At 39.6% G+C, this 5,986-nt stretch overlaps 1 pseudogene; it reads right to left on the reverse strand.

The window, feature by feature from the left end:
- Nucleotides 1–3,472: 3,472 nt before the first annotated feature.
- Nucleotides 3,473–5,145, reverse strand: LOC149118917 (uncharacterized; annotated as a pseudogene).
- Nucleotides 5,146–5,986: the final 841 nt, after the last annotated feature.

Genomic DNA, 5,986 nt, shown 5'->3' on the forward strand with positions numbered 1-5,986 from the left:
CAAACACTTACAGCCATTCCAAGGACGTCAGGTTATCAAATATTCCAGGCGGAAGGCTGCTCAGTTCGTTTTGCCGAAGATACCTGAAATTCAATGACATTTTTTCATTTTAAAGAAGTAAGCAGTAAACAGTTTCTTAAATACTCGTGATTTTACTAAGACCGCCATGGAATACATGTTACTTGAGTGATAAGTTAATAAGGATGGTGAATTTTAAGCTCGGTAAAGAAATGTGAAGGTGAGTTAATCAACATGACACGAGCGTGGGACAAAGAAAAATTCTGAGTCCCCGACAGGAATCGAACCCATGATCTCCTCCCATTCACCTTCACATTTCATTACCGAGCTTAAAATTCACCATCTTTATTAACTTATCACTACTCACGATGACTTCGATAGCGTTGATCCTAGCAGTATGCAGGACACCTGTCATATATGAACTCAGTTAAATGACCTTGCTCTCCATGAGTTCTCGTAGCTCAGTGGATAGAGCGCCCGCCCGGTGTTCGGGAGGTCATTGGTTCGATTCCCTTCGGGGACTCAAAATTTTCCTTTGTCCCACGCTCGTGTCATGTTAACTTAAATCAGCGACCGAACCTTCTTTACTACCGATGTCAAGCGTATATAACATAATTTTTCAGATAAATTAAACAAGACCTTACAACTTCAGAACCATTCCCTTTAGCTCTTTACTCACGGAGAGTATTATGGAGTTGTCCGAGTTATACAGTTAAACATTTAAGCATTCTGGTTTAAAAAACGAGTAACTGACTAGAAAAGCCTAGAACAGCAAGTTATAGCTACAATACTTTTTATTAATACGTTTCAACTACTGACTACGAAAAAAAAATTATCCGTCAGCGATTGAGGCATGCAAATATTTCTATTTTAGTCCGAGTAGTAGTTACATGATTTCTACCCAGTAACGTCAGCAATGTTGAGGGAACACTATGTTGAAACTAACAGTCCTTTTTCTCGAAATTCTTAGAGATCTTACTCTTCATGGTCACCTGACTCTAAGAGAAGTTATTTGCTTCCCGTTCACCTAATTTGCGTCATTACAGTTCATATAATAGTCAAGGCTTAATTACTTTGATATAAGAAGAAGATACGCAAAGTAAAGAAGTGAAGAAGCGTACAGTGAAGTAATGAGTATTAATTTCATGGTTATCAGTTTATGAAAGTTTATTCTGTCCTGACAGGACTCCTCTAACACTGCCGTGACCTTACTCTGATTATTTTTCCCGTGGAAAAAAAAAACAAAACAAAACAAAAAAACAAGTTCAACAACAAAAGCTCTACATACTAACGGATGGTTAGAAAAGGTTTACCTGTAAATTCTGGAGAAATTATGACATTTGGGCCTCTACATTTCAACCGTTGGTAAGTTGCGACCTGTTTTATTCGGCTCGGCAACATTGCTCCTACTTTTCGTTTGCATTAAAACTGGACTGAGATAATGGTTTTGTTTAGTGAAAAAACAGACTATGTTCGTCAACCAACTACTGTCATCAGAACTGACTGGAGGAAATGGTGTATTTTAACGTTTGATTAGCCTCGTCTCCAAGCCATCCTTTGCCACGAGATAGGATTAACCGTTATTTTCATGGCTGATGGAAGCGTATCAGTTAGCGTACAGATGCGTCAACCTATTATTACATGTGATCAAAAACCCTCGGAAGTAACTGCTGTAACTGGTTTCCATACAAGTATCTTTTGTGAAATGATTTTAATAGGGACGATAAATTATAACAATTATGCAAGTAGTTGAACGGCCGATGCGCATGCAACCCGCAACGAGAAATAATAATATAGAATGATTCCTTATTTCAACACTTTGACAATCGCAAAATCAGTTGACAAATTTAATCCTAGGAAATGGCAGGCAACATTGTTTTTTTACTAAGAGAGCACATTATATATAAATGACTTCGATATACGTTCACTTTATTAAGACAATAAACAAAGTAAAGAAGTGAACAAGCGTACACTGCAGTAATGAGTATTAATACCATGTTTATTAGTTTATCAAAGTTAATTCTGTCCTGACAGGGCTTCTCCAACATTGCAATGACCTCAGTCTGATTATTGTTTTCCCGTGCGAAAAAAACAACAAAAGCTCTACATACTAAAGGATGGTTTAGTAAACGTTTAGCTGTAAATTCTAGAGAAATTATGACTTTTTTTGGGACAATTATAATAGTTAAACTAGTAGTAATCAAAGATTATGGGCGCTTTCCATTCGATCAAAACTTACGGTGTGAATTTCCTGGAATGTCCATGGGCGAATGGTACAGACTTTCCAGTGTGGAAAACGATAAGCCCCACAGTTTTATTCGCTTGGAATTTTTCAATGACTTCGAGGTTTAAATCGCAAATATAGAAGCAAACAGATCACTGATAAGTCGACATTGTGACTTTTTATAGACCACGGCAGCAGGGACCTTATGCAAACCACAACGGCAGCGAAAACAAAGAGTTTGAATAATGAGTCATACAATGGTTCTGCACGCGTCATAAATCTTTTGTACATTTCCTAGCCAACCTATGCAAAAGAAAGGACCCGTCAACACGTATCCGAATATTTTTGAATCCGCAACTTTTTAATTTCTTTCCGGATACGGCTTCCGTCCACACGCATCCGGCGAATTCGGCAGCGAATCCGGATATTCTCGAATCTGCTCTCCAGAGTCACGGTGATAACGATAACGTGTGGACGGTGAATCCGGATACTTTCGAAATCAGATGACGTAGCAAAATCGTGTCCAGCCTCTTACCGAACAGTAAACCAATATGGCGGAACAACGTGTAGGCCTAGTTTCTCTGGATGGAATCCGGACACCATCGGATGCGTGGAGACAGGCGAAATCGATTGGAATACGCTACGTGTGGACGGGGAAATTTTTGTATCTCGGGAGGGAGAAAGTTGCGGATTCAAAAATATCCGGATAAGTGTGGACGGAGACAAACAAGTACACCACGGGAGCACTATTTTAATAAAACGCTTTCTTGACGAATTTAGCTGTAGCTAATATTTATCGACATATAAGGGGAAAGGTTCTAAAGTAAAATATTAATCCATTTTCGAATATGCGTCGCCGGCATCCTTGCTTGAGATCTCCAGCTTGCTATGATCGCGGTCAAAAGAACCAGCGCTGAATAGAAAATTGCGAATTTGCATCATTTCCGAAAAAGAGGACAACCTCGTGAGGTATACTCAAATATTGAACATTTTTTCCTGGAAATTTCCGTTCCATTTGATTTTCAGAAGTAAAGGCTTTTTTAAAACAATTTGAAGTAAAAACTAACGGTAAAAGCGCCCGACGTTTCGACCGAACTTCGGTCATTTTTAAGCTTAAAAGTTTTGCATACGTATACGTATAAGTATAAAACAACGAAGTAAAAGTATGTAAACTACAAAAATGTAAAAAAGGGTGTTAAGAACAATAAAATGCGTGCAAGAATAACATAATTAAAAATAATTTAAAAATTTTGCACGATTTGAGCCTGACTGTACATTGAGACTTGGTCTCAGTTCATTAATAAAAAATACATTTCATAAATGAGACATTCAAACATTTTCTTGCACTTTTTTTAAGCTGGTAAAATTCTTGGTAAGATCCTTGGGCACATAAGAATGTTTTACACGAAAATGTTTTCCAGTGGAGAAAGACGCATTCTTAAGCTCGTCTACGCGTTGATGCAAATGCCGCCGCGTGCAGCCAACGTAGCCTGCATCACACAGGTCACAATTAAATTGATAAACAAGGGATTGTTGGTTAACAATAGACGGCTTGATTTCGCGCCGTTTTAGATGTTGTTTGATCTTGTGACTAACAAACGTGGGCTGGACAGTCACTTGAATTTTCTGGCTCAGATCTTTGAGTTGTGCTCGTACAATGTCGGCTGAAGCTTGGTCTTTAAATGGCAGAACAACGCGAACAGGATCTAATTTATTGTTAACAGCTGGTAACTCGGGAACAGGTTGATCAGAAGCTTTGACTACAATAAAGCGCGAGATGGTGCAATTAATTAACCTGTCTGGGTAACTCAGTCGAGAAAACTCTATTTTGAGGCTAACACATTCCTCGGAAAAGTAGGACCAGTTGGAAGAGAGGCGGAAGACAAGATCAAGCATAGTTTTTAGTAAGCCGCGCTTGTAGCGATCATCAACATGGCTCTTGTAATGCAGCAGAAAGCCAGTGTTGATAGGTTTGACGTATACTTTGGTTTGGATTTGTATAGGTCTGTTAAGGAGCTGTGTGCCAAGAAGCGGAAGACTGGCACTCTTCGGTTAAGTTCACTAATAATAATAATAATAATAATGATGATGATGATGATGATGATGATGATAATTAAGACATATTTATACAGGATTGCTGAATCAGTATTAAGGAAAAAACTGCTATCAATGTAAGTCCTGTGTAAAAAATAAATAAATAAATGAATAAAAACTAAGTAAAACTAGAAAAAAGTTACATTAAAATTAGGTTACATATAAAGGAATTATTAGATTCATACGAGCAGGCCTGAGCTGTGTTCGAGGAGCGGTTTGGCCATGTAGACATTGTTGAGTTAGCTGGGAAGAAGCGCATAGATCAATTTCCGACCATAGTGAAAGAAGTCAGTGTGCAGATCAGGTCGTATCAAGAAATAGCTTCAAGATTGATAGGCATTTTCAAGGAGTTCAACTTCCTTCATGAGCTTTACTCTCAAGTCCCCGAGGCAACTTTAGCTAAACTTTCTGCACGCCTTTGTGGCTTATGGGCCGAGTTTGATGAAGGAAAACCAAAAATATAAACGTAGAATTCATTTGTAAATTAGCTGGAAAAAGAGGCAAAAATCAGTGAGTCCAAGCAGCGGAGGATGCCGGAGAAGAAGTGGAAGCGTCCAGATACTTCTAAAGGCGATAGGGGTAAGCCAGCTGACAAATCTCAATCTGGGCTATCTGCAGGAGCCACAGGAGAATCTCTAGGCACCAGTTATGGAACAAAGAAGTGCCCAATTCACCAGTCTACTAATTACGCTTAGCAAGAGTGCAAACGTTTTGAGGGAATGTTGCCTAGCAAAAAGGAGAAAGTTGTTGAGAAACACAAACTATACTTATAATGTCTATTACCTGGTCATCGTCTGAGTAAATGTTATAGTAGAAATAAATGAAGAGTTCAGAACTGTGACATGCGTCATCATACCCTCATACATAAAGTCGACTTGAAATTTACTAAACAAGCAAAAGCAATCCGTGAATCAGAAAGAGTGCCTGAAGTTGAGAATGATTTAGCACCAGTACAGTTCTGGAAAGCGAAGACTCCTCACCACGTCAGGATGTGGAGCCACAGAAGGGGTATCGCCAATCAGCGCACACAGGGTTTTGTGACTGGTGGTCCTGCTTTCGTTGCAGTACTTCCCATTTTTGCTTTCGAGAAAAAGGAAAACAACAAGTGATGGCATTGCGTGACTCAGGCTGTGAGTTGGAGTTATATGCGACAGACGCTAATCCTGCAGATGACATCACCCGAGAGCTAAGTCCTACAGAGCTTGGATTGGGCTTTCGATACAATAATATACCCAATTTCCTGTACAAGTCAGCAGAATTCTGGCCGGAAAATAGAGTCAAAGCATCCTGCGAGAAAGACGACGTGGGTGAGAAGAGGTAGGGAAGATTGGCTGGAGCAGCTCAGGAAAATGAGGTCCTGTTAGAGGTGGATGAAGTATTCGTCACTGATCAAACTAAGACGAATTACAGTTTATGTGATGCGACTCGCACACAGTAGAAAAGCTAAGGGGAGACCAAGTCTACTAGGTTTACTTAAGTCGAAAGAAATGAGAACTTCTCAGGATTAAATTGTAAAGAGGGCGCAAGTTGAGTCATTCAGCGAAGAGATACAGTTTCTGGAGATAGGCCACCACTCGCCACCTGAGCCCTTGCACAATCAAATTAGGCAAGAGTATTGGATCATCCATGGCCGCCAGGAGGTGCGAAACG

Source organism: Orbicella faveolata, unplaced genomic scaffold (assembly GCF_042242905.1).
Source record: "Orbicella faveolata isolate gen_17 unplaced genomic scaffold, um_ofav_v1 contig_1, whole genome shotgun sequence".
NCBI lineage: Eukaryota > Metazoa > Cnidaria > Anthozoa > Scleractinia > Merulinidae > Orbicella > Orbicella faveolata.